This window comes from Ursus maritimus, unplaced genomic scaffold (assembly GCF_017311325.1).
Source record: "Ursus maritimus isolate PB19 unplaced genomic scaffold, ASM1731132v1 scaffold_1, whole genome shotgun sequence".
Taxonomy (NCBI): domain Eukaryota; kingdom Metazoa; phylum Chordata; class Mammalia; order Carnivora; family Ursidae; genus Ursus; species Ursus maritimus.
In genome coordinates this window covers 16799959-16814637 of record NW_024423343.1, presented here as the reverse complement: position 1 = coordinate 16814637, position 14679 = coordinate 16799959, and the positions used below count along the sequence as shown (strand labels likewise).

At 40.8% G+C, this 14679-nt stretch overlaps 1 pseudogene; it reads left to right on the top strand.

Annotated features, from left to right (window-relative positions):
- Positions 1–9832: 9832 nt before the first annotated feature.
- Positions 9833–12365, top strand: LOC103662866 (annotated as a pseudogene).
- The last annotated feature ends 2314 nt before the right edge of the window (positions 12366–14679 follow it).

Sequence of the window (14679 nt, the reverse complement as noted above, 5' to 3'; positions counted from 1 at the left end):
CCAGCAGCATCTAGCTTCTAACTTTCCCATTATAGAATGCCACAGTAGCATTAAAAACAAAGCAAAACAAGACCTTTTAGCAACTGGGTGCCTTCATTAGTGCAAAGAATAGTTTGGGGGAGATGGGTGGATGGATGGATGGAGAGAATGGCAAAATGCCAATGTTCCAACATCTGCAATATTAAGATGCTCAAAGTTACATCCCAGCAGGGTCAGTGGAGTCCTTGAACTTACCCAAAAAGGGAAAGTGGGGACTTCTAAGAGGATGACTACGAAAGTGAGCTCCAGGGAGGTGTCCAGGAAATCCCAAACACCACAGGACAATAAGAGATGTCAGTTTACCCTTATCCTGGGGCTTCCATCAAGGGACATTCCGTACACGACCACTGCCCCCTTTTTGGGGTCCCATTGTTCATACTGAACAAATTCCTCAGAGTTGGCTCTCAAGAATCTGTGTGAGATGCCAGCCTCTAATATTTGGAAGCCTGCTGAAGCCCTTGGCAGAGCACTCCGAGATTTTAGATTTATCTATCTATCTATCTATCTATCTATCATTTATTTACTTAATCAAAAAGGAAAGAACTCCTCAGCATCCATGAAATTTGCCTTAAAACTCAAGCATCTTTCACCCTCCCTTTGAGAACAACAACAGTTTCTTCAAACACAACTCATTGTCTCTTATTTCAGAACACCAGTGTGTTTACTGGGAGATTGCATTTCTCAGAGATTTTTAGAAGTTAGACAAAGGGTAGAAGGAATGAACGATAGGCCTAAGTGCAACGAAGGGTGTGTCTTTCTCCAGGAAGAAATATACTAAAGATGCCTTTTTAAAATCAAAGATGGATTTCAGTTAAAGGTCATGGTTGTATTCTAAAGAGCTAAAAAAAAAAAAAAAAAAGCATAGCCATGTCTAGCTAACCTCTTTTTTTTCTAAATTGCCTTCCGTTTCCAACATTCAGCTGCCAATGTGTTTTTCCCCCCCAAACGAGCAGAATCCCTCAACAGCATTAGGTTTGAGTAACCTACTCTACTTGGAGCTCGTATGTGTTCTAAGACAGTCACTTTAGCACCCTGGGCTTTCGTTATGTCACTAATAACAGAGGTTAAGCCTGGTCTACTCCAGATGCTGGGAGACCTTAGACCAAAAATTGCTTACAAGATGGGGGATAGTAATTCATTTTGTGTTAAGAGCTCTTGAGACATGGCTCTTCTCAGCTCTCTCGCTCCTCTTCATAATGGAATTTTCTCCCAGCATAGAATGGAGGCCTTAAAACACCAGGTATTCTCAGCAAATTGCTATCTGATTCAATTTAACAAGCATGCAATTGATAATAAGAGAAATGCATAATATTAATCCTCATTATTACACAAAATTTTTTCTCTTAAGATTTGCTTTCACATATATTATCACATTGTTATTCTCACAAAACCTTACAACCTAGCTTATTAGTTGATGCTCTATGATTCAGGCTTTCAGTGACAAGGGCAGGTCCAGGTTCTGTCTATCACATTTGCTTTAGTTTGGTGTTTTCAGAAAAGTTGGTGTCTGGCCCCATTCATGAACCCAAGAGGAGCAGCAGAGCCTAAACTAAGGGTAGAGGGCAGCAGGGGTCGGGGCAGGGACTGGACCCAGATTCTGTTCCCAGCACCACTTCCGGAGGGATGTTGGGGAGGAAAACCAAAATCTTATCTCCAGGGTTGGGTTTTTTCAGCATTAAAATGAAGGTGTCTTCCCATAATCCAGGACTCTCTTCCAGCCCTGTGATTCTTCATAATAGACAGCGGAACATCATTTAAATTCTAGGTACTGGATATTCAAAGTATTTCAAATGCTGATTATATTTCATTTTAAAATTAATATTAATGCCTCCCAATATGTCTGTGTCCTCAGTTTGCTCCGCATAACACCAGCTGGAGCAGGCGAGGGAAAACCAGGGAGTTTGAGCAGTGCGTGCCGGGATGTGGGAAGTTCTTTTGGTTAGGAAAATCTTATTGCTACCATTTTATGGCTGGAGGTGTGGCACTTAACTCTGTGTGAACCACCACGTTAAAGATTTCATCCACTTTCTCTCATTTAATTCTTCACATAACTCTCTGACGTGTTCCTTAATATTCTCATTTTACGTAAGAGGAAACTGAGGCTCGGAGAGTTTAGGTCAAGTGACCAAAGCCACACTGCTGATGAGTGACGGATCTAGGGTTCAAACTTGTGTGTAACTGATTCCAAAGTTGATGTTCTTGATGATTACCTAAGATTGCCTGCTAAGAAACTGAAGGGCTCACGTGTGCACGGGTGTGTGAGTGAGCACAGAACACACGAACGCACAACTTGTCTGCATAAAAGCAAATAAATGCTCGATTGAGAAGTGGATTTCATAGATGCATGCAGGCTTCCATCTTCCTGTAGCTGATCATCCCTACACTGGTTCCAAAGTGTCTGAACCAAGGATTATGGACAAAAGGCTGGCCCCCAGCTGCTGAAGAGTCATTCCAGGTCATCTTTGCTAACAAAAAAACTTCTGATTAACTGCCAGTGTCACATTCGTGTTATTTTCAACATCCTTTGACCCCATGCAATAGAACACACATACAGTGGTGAGAAATATATTTAGTGGTACCTTTGGAAGAGGCCATGTGTGCAAATCCACGGACTGTGGCAGAATAGTGGTCAGAATGTGACCCGTGTGTCACTTCAAGAGGTCACATACAGACAGGTCACCGATTTTATTTACAATCTGCTAACTCCACTCAAATAGACGCTCCTTTTTGAATGACCACCTATTCCGCAGAAACGGGGATTTTCTTTAAAGAAGAGTACTGCCGCACAAATACTGTCATCACAGAGTTATGACCTGAGATTTGATTATTCAGGTAACTGGACTAGAGCAATCAGACTGCCTTTAAGAGTTTATGCACAGCACTAAAATTCCCTTAGAATATATTTAGTATAGCGAGCAGTTATAAGCCAAAAATGGGCCAGAAACATATCTATCTTTTTGTCTTGTGACAAGGCTACCATTTCTGTTCCGTAAGAAGAAAGCCTCGTTTCATTTGGAAGTTATTACCCCTGAGATGACCAAAGCCTGCCCCAAGATGCTTAATATTTACTTTGTCTTTGAAGCATAATAGTTAAAGTATTTCCCCCATCTGCATGATTTAAAAAAAAAACAACAACAACAGCAACAACTTCTTAAACCCTGTCCAGTTGTGACAGACACCAAGATTCCACAATGTAAATGTGCCTCATTAATCAAGTCTATTATTCGGGGGAGTAATGAACATTTTGCTATTTGACATCTGGTAGTGATTTACAGTAAAAGAAACAGGAATTTCTAGTTTACAAAAGCGCACATGTATGATTTGATTTCTTTTAGTGTATATATATAAATCCCCCTGCTGCTTTTCTTGGCCAAAAAACACACACAAAAAAAACCAAAAAACAAAAAACAAAAAAACCCCAAACAACAAAAAACCCAAAACGTTGGAAGCAGGGGAGCTCTCTGGGCGGGGTTAGACTATAAACTGCCTGTAGATTTATAACTAACTAACCAGCTTAGAGCAAAATGTTGTGTGAGCTCTGTAATGTGTAAAATCTGGTGTTTATGTAGCTCTCAGGCTGGCTCAATAACCAGTTACTAGTGAGTGATATCTAAACATAAAATAATTTCTACATAAACTGTGGGTTTGTAAAAATGTAAGCACTATATTTTTGTGTAGTCTGAAAGAAGGTATTCTTTGAAATAGATTATTAGTGTAGGGCATGATTCCACCACTGTATTTCTATGAGTTTTTCTTTTCTTTCTTTCTTTTTTTTTCCCCTTGGAAGACTGACTGGAGACTTGGGTCTCTACCAAAAAGTCAACATGTACTTATAAAAATCTTGATATGTGATACACTGGCTAAAGTGAAGTTTATGATTTACTTCAAGTCGACTTTGCTACTGTGCAATGAAAGCTTGCAATGAATGCATAATCATTAGGAATGTGCGGCCTCCAACTAAGCCGTTAGTGCATAGGCGGGCTTCTTGGTGGTATTACCTTACAAACAACACCGATGCTATGTTAATGATTAAATATATGAAAAAAAATCACTCGGCTGGAGGCGGAAAGAAAAATGAGATTAGAAAAGATTTTCAAATCATGGGAATTAAGCATTAATGGGTGGTTGTTTAGATTTAAGAAATGCAATACGCTCTTCTACAGTGGGCTATGAAATTAGGTATTTATCCCTTTTAACAAGTTCCACATGTAATAAACGAACATGTCAGTGGCGTAGTTATGATGCTCTTATGAAAAGCACGTCCAAGGCTTCTTTGCATATTCAAACCTCTTCATATCCTCTCGCCTGACTTACGATTAGCGTTCAAAGAAGTCTTTGGCATCTAGAGAAAGTCCAGTTGAAACCGGAAGGCGAAAATAGGGATGGGTGCTTGGGTGGTCTTGGTGAAAAGACTGGCGACCCAGACACAATCCAGAATTTGAATCAAAAGGACACATCCCGTGGTTTCTATCTAGTTCTATCCACATTCTCCTAAATGAAGTCAAAGCTGGCAAGACATTTCCTGGTGATCAGAGTACTGGAGAGAGAATGGTTTCCTGCTCTATCAGTTGTGACTTTCTATCACAAGGGACAAAATCCCACCTAAACATGACGCAAGGAAAGAAAGACAATGTATTGTCTCACCAGAGAAAATTCAGATGTATACCTGGCCTCAGGGGTGGGGGAATGCAGATTTCTGACATTTTCTCAATGGATCAGCTTCTTGCCATCAATTCACTCTGCTGTCCGCTGTGTTGCTCTGTCTTCAAGCTTCATATCAAGATGCTCGACAGCTCCAGTTCACATCCCATATATGCCTTAGGCCCAGCCAAGCCAGGGCTCCTTCCTCCATGCATGTTTTCATGGGCCCAAGTATCACAACCATGAGAAGTCTCACTTTATTAAAGACATGGGATGCTTCCTCCACTTGCAGTTCTGAGCTTAGCTCTGGCCCAGGGCAACCTATAAACTAAACATCTGCTCTTGTGACTAAGCCTCCTCAGGCCCCAGGGAAATGCTTTCCCCTATCACCTCAAAACAATTAGCAGTTGCTTCCAAAGGCTGTGAGGTATGTGGGTCGCCAGGTGGCTGCTGACACAGGAAGTGGGCACTGCTTTGGAGCACAGGGACCGTCTGAGCAGTGGATGTATGTAGGGAAGAGAAGAGAAGAGAAAAATTCATTAACTTGTCAAATCCTCTCAGAGAACAGGAATGTAACAGCTTCTCCAAAATGAGGCGTCCTTTTGACGTGGTGTTGAGTGCCCATTTTCTCGCTTCTCTCTTTACTCCAATCCTTGGCTCTGGAAGAACTCGTAAATTAACACAGTATTTACACTAGTGGAACATGGTGACTGAGTTTTTAAATTAGTTCATATTTAGGTGGAGACACAACAGAAATGAAGCATGATTCTTTACATTGACAACTGGATGGACATTGAATGCTAGAATAATGAGTAGTTTATATTTATGAAAATACTTAAAGATTTGTTTGAAAAACTGAAAGTTGGTTTCATTGAAATACACTCATTTAAAAATTGTGCCCAAGGTAATTACAATTCATTTATTATCCTTTAATCTTGATAGATACTTTCAATACTTAGAAAAAACATTTGGAAAGTATAATAAAATTATTTACTTTTTAAATTTTAGACCTTGCCTTAATTTATTTTTTACCTTAATTTATATTGATGAAAATATACTCAATAAAATATAGGATATAGTTTAATATATTTTGATTAACGAATACTTTGATTATGGTTACATTGTATTCTCAACCTTTTAAATTATTAAGAATACGTGAAAATGATATTTTATGTTTTATGTATGTAAAAACTATAGCACAGACATATTTTTAAATTTGTCATTATAAAAGGATATTGGTAAAGATAAGTGGCTGGCACATATTTTATTTAACCATTTAGAACATTAAAGTATTACTTTAAAATGTGTCAAATGTGTGTGAGTCCCTGTTTGTTTCCTTGCCCAGGCTCTGCAGATGTCCAGGGTGGGTCGGCTCACACAATTTCAAAAGCAAGTCCAGCAGAAGAAGTGAGCCCACGATGGAGTGGAAGGAGTTTCGCTTAAACGTAAAGTTCTGGAATTAAGTTTTCTTTGTAAAAATTGTCCGATCTAGTCCAATCCTTGTTCATTTATATCTGCTGAAGACAATGATTAGAACCGTTGTGAGAACGAGTGAACCAATAGTTTTAGAGATCTTTAAGTTTTTTAAACTGAGGAAAATGTGAAAGTTTAGAACATATGATTACAGAAAAAATTAATTTGACTGAGGTGGTAATACAGACATTAAATTTGCTTCCAGGCACCACTTTCAGTGATTTATTTTCAGTTCAAGAATTTTTTTTTGTTATGCAAAGGCAGAAATAAAGATAAAAAACAACAACAAAGAAACTAGGAATGTTTCTTATACCCCAAAGGTTTCACTCTCAACTCTTTCCATAGTTCATCGCTTGCCCAAAAGATCGCCTGCTCTTGTGTAGACACAGACCAACAGCTAGATGTTTGCATTACTGCTCACATAATCCGATTAACTCTAAGTATAAAAATGGATAATCATCATTTAGAAACACAATCCAGCAAGATAGCTGATCTTAAATACTATACAATTAAACCAGTTTCAAAGGATTCAAAATCAAGTAGAAATTTACTAATACTTATAAGACCATATTACATTTTTTAAAAAGCTTTGTGTATTTTCATGTATATTACATTTTTTAAAAAGCTCTGACACCCATCATCTTATTTGATGATGAATTTGGACAACGTGATCAACCAAACTGACTTGTTTTCCTTTTCAGTTAAAGGCTAATGTCCAAAGCAAGATGTTGGGAGTTTTCCTTAGCTTGTTCTATGGTTTGGTAGCTTTTACCTTTGTGAACGTTAATTAATATTTTGTGCCACGTGGTATGATACACATGGACATATGGCAGGAGGTGAGGTGGTTTTAGCAACAATGCTGTGTTATTTATCTCAGCTACGTAACCAGCCATACCCTTCTTCAGTGAAGAGACAAATATCAGTACCTAAACCAACAGGCGTAGCCAGAAATAGTAGTTTCCCTACTAAACAAAAGTTTCGTAATTTTATAACCTAACAAGGAATCATTTCCATTTCCATTACACAGAATTGACCAGAAATGGATCAAAATTGAAACCAAACTGACCATTTTGATTTATGACATCAAAATGTCTGTTTGTTTTGGGTCTTCTTTGGTCATGTCTAGTGTCACCGAAGATTAACTAGATAGAAGTTGCAAAGAGCCTTGAACGGACAATTTACTTGAGATTGTCAGTACTGACTGTCATGGAGGACTTGGCCTCACCATGACTAACATCAGTCTCCCAGAGTGATAGATAACCAGGTCGAGGTTATCGTTGGGCTTCCAAATCTCCCAAGGGGCATACTTATCTCAATAACCACAGGTAGTTAGAGCTCTTTAATATAACTGGACTATGTGGATATCTTCTCCTCCAGACTGAAAATGTCCTTGTTGTGCTGATCACTGGGTGATGTATGTAAGTGTTAAATCACTAAATTGTACACCTGCAACGAATATTACACTGTATGTTAACTAGCTGGAACTTAAATTTACAAAATCTAGCTTCTACATTTATGAAAGATTGTTTCTTTTTGGCAAACAACATTGGATTCATTCATTTTATTTAGTCATGCTTTCAAGAAATCTTGATTGAGCAGCATTCCTTCAGCTAAAACCACCTTTCCTCAAGTAAGTTGTACAGGCTAAAGCTAGGTCAATAGAGAGCGGCCCTGTTCTATGGACATTTTACTTGCCCACATCCAAACCCAAGCCTTGAGAAGGAAGCAGACTTGGTGAAACCATTCACAGAATGTTCTGTTGAAGATGAAACTTAATTGGTGGGTCTTGGTTCACACCACTGTCACACAAGCTCTTTCCAACTCACCTTCCACCTCTCTTTCCATCATTCCAAAAAGAGGATTCTGGGGATGCGTCCAATTCTTACACTGGGAATGTGCTGTCAACCATTTTGTCCTACCATACAGTTAGCCAACTATCAACATGATTTTCAGGTGAAAGGAGAAAAGCAAATGTCATTGGCTCGAGGCTTCAAATATATCTTGCTATTTAAAAACAAAATATTGTAGCTGGGTACTTTGCATAATAAAAACTCAAGGAAAAGGCACTCCTTGGCCAATGTATTTATTTTTCATTAATTTCTTGGTCTGTTATATTTTCTGCTGATCATGGAAACTAAGTTACTCCCTTAAGTCCTCAATTCCTTAACACAGCTGCTACCAGACTGCTTACCTGTTGTGCGCCCATCGCTCTGCTGAAGCCAGGTGTGGAAGCTTGTCCTGGGCTCTGTAAGGGAAAGTGCTCAACCACGTGTTCATCATTAAGCCACAAAAGGGTTTCTGAGAAGGATATGGTGATACAACAAGCATGAGCCTCAGATGGTCTTTCCCAAGTAGGTGACCTCACAGCAAGGTATTTCATCTCTGAGAAGGTTCTCAGTCATTTCCTGCTCAGCCACGACTGGCCTCCAGTCTGGAGGAGTGTGGAGTTTGGATGTGTGTGGGCTCATCACACCAGAGACCTGGAGACACAGAGGTGTGGCCACCCTCGGTCTATGTGTTTGAAGCTGGGTCCTGTCCATGGGCTACTGTGGGGTAAGGTCATCCTGAAGCTCTTCCAAGACACTTCTGTGTGTGTGAAGAAGACCCTCTCCCCCTCGAGAACACTGAGAGCGAAATTCCCTGTGAATTAGTTTGATTTATCTCACGATGTTAACAGTGTGACTGCTAGGTCAAAGTTCACCAGTTGCCGGCTACCTACTATATCAAAAAGCCTGTGGCGCTTGGTCTTCCCACAAAAGCTGTCATTCGAGAACCTATCACTGGGACACGTGGGTGGCTCAGTCGGTTAAGCATCTGCCTTAGGCTCAGGTCATGATCCCAGGATGCTGGAATCAAGTCCTACGTCTGGCTCCTTGCTCAGTGCATAACCTGCTTCTCCCTCTGCCTGCTGCTCCCCCTGCTTGTGCCTTCTCTTATTCTCTCTCTGACAAATAAACAAAGTCTTTTTTTTAAAAAAAGAACTGATTGCTGCTATCATTACTGTTGTTAGGGGAGAAAACAGACTGTGGGATGTGTTCATCAATTTTAGAGACTTGGGTGGTACTGACTCACAAAAAGTGGATGGCATGGGGAAAAAAGGTCATCTATTTTGGCTTAACTAAATTCCTATTTGTAGGATAGATCGAGGCTTATTTTTGAAGTCTCAATCCTTCTTCAGACAATCCTTTTGCCCACTATCCCTAAATCCATCCCATAATACACACCCACTGATTCCCCCCTCACACATACATGTAGTCGTGCACACTCACACGCACACTCACACCCACCACGGATACCACCAGTGCAAACACTTAACCTGGCTAAACTCTATCAGCTTAAGTCCCATTTATCACTCCTAATCTTCTTGGAACCAGAGCACATCCCGAGGCTTTCAGTCCCCGAAACAGTCTTAAGAGCATCTCATTCCCAAGGTCTCCTCAGGGCTGCACAACCCCACCCTTGCCTACTCTGTCGGGCAATCCCACTGTCCCCAAGCATGCCAGAATTCCACAGAACAAGTTTAGATTTACACAACCGGATTTACACAATTGTGCAGAAAACAAAAGACCCTTTCTTTCATTCCAGTAGACACAGAACTAGAGAATTGTTTTTTCAAGAGTGTGAACCTCTGACCTATTAAGCAGGAGATAAGTAAACAGAGGATGAAAGAAAAGTCGACATGGCCTCTCTGGGCCAGGGGGATATTGCCAGAGTGAGGAGCCCTTTTGAGGGGTCTGAGCTCTGTGTGTGCTCCCTATGGAAGAGAAGGTAGGGGAGGGAGTTGGGAGGGAGCGTGTTACCTTCTACTTTGTGTTGAAGTCTCGGCATTGGTTCTGACTTCGCTCTAACTTTGGGTTCACTTACAGGCCCGATTCATCCTAGCTTCCATCAGCTGCAGATCAATTTCTAAATTGTTCTGGGAAAGCCACATAATGAAAACTTGTCAGTGAAGAAAAACGAGTAGCGTCCATGGTAGCCTGATTCGTGACCGGTTGCTGGTGGGGGCTTAATGTGCCTCGGGTCTCCCTTAGTGCAATATTATATACGCCACCTTCCTAACGCGCACGATGGCGTGAATTCGCTTTTTGAAACTGCAGGAGAGCCTATAATTTAGGGACTCAGGGCCATAACCACAGCAAAGAAAAGGATTAGGGTCAAAAATAGAATAGTTCAAAAATAACATTGGAAGCATTTTTACCTAGCATGAAGCTTTTGCCAAAAGAAAGAGCAGCCAGTATGCTCTTAACACCTCCTTAGAGAACGTGAAATTCGGAAGTATGGTTTTGGATTTGTCAATAAGATACATAAAAGCCAACATTCTATGGCTATAATTAAATCACTTAAAAACCTCAGTCCAAAACACAATAACGCTTTCATCAAATAATTTTGTTCTGTGCAAAGGATATGAACACTTTAAAGCAGATATTTGGAAATTCTGTGTTGTAGGTCACTGGTATGTTCTGCGGGTGAACGGGTGTATTTTTGAAAGGTGCAATTCCATTGTATGTAAATGAAGTTATTTCTAACTCCACCTAAACAGGTGACTAGGAAATGTTGAAGGAGGTTACATGAATCAGGTGGGAATGTGTTTCATGCACCTGTTCCTATTATTAATAAAACATATTGTGAAAATCAAATCAGTTGTTTGCATGTTTCCCTGACGGCAGAATCAGAAGGCAGGGCTGGAACACCTAACTGCCTTCTTATTTGAAAAAAAGCCACAAAGTTAGGGTCCTCTACTAAAAGAGAGGGAATGTTAAAAGACTACATATTTGATTGTAAACTGACTGGAAAAAAAAAATATATATATATATATATACATATATATATATATATATATATGAATCACTAAGTAAGGGGTGCCTGGGTGGCTCAGTTGGTTAAGTGTCTGCCTTCGGCTTAGGTCATGATATCAGGGTCCTGGGATCAAGCCCCGAGTTGAACTCCCTGCTCAGCAGGGAGTCTGCTTGTCTCTGTCCCCTGCTTGTGCTCTCTCTGTCTCTCTATCAAATGAATAAATAAAATCTTAAAAAAAAAAGAATAGCTAGGTAATAGTAGATATCAAGGCCTCTGGTTCCCTGATATTTTGGGATCTGGTTATGCCCACTGATAGTATCAATTGAAATTCTGTTTAGGAGTTAACCCAGGCTATTAATATCAGTAGCCTTCTAACTGGCTTTGCAATATCTCCTCTCACTCCCGTGGTCTTTCCACATAGAAATAAATCAGATCATAACATTCTCTTGCTCAACACCATTAGGCCTCCTTATCTTGGTCTTGTACTGCCTGATCCGGCCCCTCTCTCCCTTCTCTGAGGTTGTCTCCCATCCCCCTTTCTCTGGCTCCAGTCATGTTGGCCCTTGAGATGTCTGACCCTAACAGATGCCACAATATTCTGCACTTGCTTTCCCTTGTGACTGAAATGCTCTTCCTCAAGTATTTCTGCATGGCTTCCTTCCTGCACATAAGGCTTGGCCTCGTTGTTATTTTCCCAGATGTGCTTTGCTCAACTTCCTTAGGGAAAGAGCCACCCTACCACCCCACCCGCTCTCTAACACTCTACCTTCTTTCTTTATAGTATTAATCTCTACTGCGTATTACATAATAAAAGTACATGTCAATATTGTCTTTATCCCCACTAGAATGTCAAGTTCTGGAAGAAAGATTTCCTCTCTCTCTCCCTTTCTTTTTTTTAACTCGTTGCTCGATTCTCACCACCTAGAATGGTAATGGGTCAATAAACATTTGTTGAAATGGTGAAAGGTCTATAAAGAGTGGAGGAAGGAGAACTCTGAAAGAAGTGGGTGGAAGTAGGTCTTCGCTGAGGGTGGCACTGACCTGCGAGCTGCTTCAGGGAAGTCATTAGGAGTCGGCACGCTGGCAGAAGACATCAAGACCAAAATCAAGAACTACCAGAATCCCCTTTTGATAGCCTCTTCCCCAACCAGGACCGGATCAGGAGCTGCTGGCTCCTACCTGGATATCCACCTCTGTGAGAAGGCAGCGATTGCTAAAGGGGAGAGACGTCTCCGTGTGTGAATAGTACCAGGCTTGTGTATAAGTCCCTCTGCCCCACATCCTGGGTGTCAGCCTGCAACGACCTCCAGACACGTGGCACATTTCCTGAGAAGACGCGAACTGGCTCCATGCACGTCTTCTCCATCGTCCATCCTTCTCCCAGGGTGGTGAAGGGGAACCTGTGTACACGGTGATCCCCACCCTGGGATCCTCAATCATGGCTTAACTAATAATAAATACCCATTGGAAAAGCAAAGCATAAGACTGTGTATGTATGTGTGAAAGAGCTAGAGGATCAGGCAAGATGGTGGGGTTGGAATTAGTATCTTGACCAGTAAGAGGGGCTTCGGGGTGATTGCTTTTTTCTGTTTTGTTTTATGTTATTGAACTGATCACCTTCTCTATACCAGACAACAGAGTGAGTGATTATACAAAATAGCCTCGAGCCCTTGTGTGAGCTTAAATTTATCTGTATGTTCTCCTTTATTATCTGTACAATTCCAAAAAAACCTATCTTACATAGTTTTTGAACCATAGTGTAACTCCTGTGTGTCCCTTCCCAAAAGAAAGAAACAGGTGTAAGCAGAAATATTCATTAGTATAATGCCTTCAATTTAGTAGCTCCCAAATTCATCAGATCATAAAAATCATTTCAGTTGTTTAAAACACACACACACACACACACACACACACACACACATACACACACATTCCTGAGACCCATCTCAGATTTAGTAACTTAGGAACTTCAGAGCAAGGCCCCCTGTCTTAGTCTTCTTAGGCTGCCATAACAAAATACCCCAGGCTGTGGGTTGTAAACGACAGAAATTTCTTTCCTTAAAGTTCTGGAGGCTGGACGCCCCAAATCAAGGTACCTGCAGATTTCATTTCTGTGAAGGCTTGTTTCCTGGCTTCTGGAAGCCCGCCTTCTTGTTGGGTCTTCACACGGCTTCATCTTTGTACCTGTGTTGAAAGAGAGGTCTCTGGTGTCTCTTCCTATTCTGAAAAGGACACCAGTTCTATCAAATTAGGGTCCCACCCTTATTTCATTTAACCTTAATTTCCTCCCTGCAGACTATCTCCAAATACAATCACATGTGGATTAGAGCTTCAACATATGAATTTCAAGGAGACAAAATTCAGTCCATAACACCCCCAGAGACTTTATTTATAACAATATCCAAAGTTCCTAGGATTCTTATGGCCAGAAAAGTCTAAGAAACAGTCCTTAAGAAAGAAAATAACTCCTCCTGTCTATATGGGGACAGGGACCCTGTGGTTCTTACTTGAATCAGGCTGATAATACAGGGGAGAAATTCCTTAAGAAAAGATTTTGATAATAAGCTAAGGTTTTGCATGAGATGAAAAAAGAACTACAAAGATATGGAGGAAAATAACCAAATCCTAACCAAGTGTTTTGTTTTCTGTTTTCAATTACAAGTTTCTGTAAGAGTCAAAATTGTTCTTCAGTCTTACTGAGATTTAACTAAATAGAAATAGTCTTTCGATTGGGCAGTCTAAACTGGGGTGCCAGGGTAAAGTGTGGGTGAAAAGGAATGGCACTAAGACCTCCTTCCACTGCTGCTTTCAAATATTTCCTGTCCAATCTGCCTTCACGAATCTCTGAGGCAGACTTCAGAGCTTGCTAGTAAAGTCCAGGCGCTAAGGAGGTTGGTCAAGTCCTGGACAGCTTAAAACTTCAACAGCAAGTTCAATCTGAAGCATACCTACTCTGAGCTTCTGTATTTGGAGAGGGAAGAAGTTGTGTTTGCCCTTCCCTTGTTTTTCCTTTACTTATTTTTTATTATTTTTTTAGTCCTTCAGGATTAGTAAGGGAGTGGAGAAGATTATAAGGAACACAACTATTTTCACTAAGTGGCTGTTATAGTCTTCCATTGGTTGTGCCTGTCAATGCCCTCCTATGTGACCATAGCCTACGTTCCATCTGTCTTGGGGGAACATACGTAAATTATGTCAGTGGCATCTTGGGCAAGATCTCTCTACTTCACAGTTACCTCCTGGAGAGATGTTCTATTTTGATCTCCTTTAGAATTTCCTTAGCTTCCTCCCCACTGTGGAAATACTTAAGTCTCTTGTTATTAGGGTCTCTTGGCCCATCTTTCACAGTATCTCAATGATTGATGGAAAATGCAGGCAACACACAGACCAGATGGTGGCAGTTCAGGATGTTTCTCTCTGGAATTTTCTGTCTGTCCCTTCTCTCTCTTTTTCTCTCATTTCCTTTCCCACCTGCTCAAATAGACAAAAAGTAAATCAGCAAGTATGCCGCGCGAGCTGCAGGCCAACCAGGAAATGAGATGCCAGCCTCCCTCTATTGCATCTGCAGCTCGTCCTCATCGTAAGTGGTCCTCCTGAGGGCTGCCTCTCTTGTTTCGATCTGGGGAAAATTCTCTGAAGTCCCTTCCAGGCCAACTACTCATAAAACAGGCTCAGAATTCCCTCTTTACCCTCAGTCATTTAATTATGTGGTGGTAGGAAGGGAAGGAG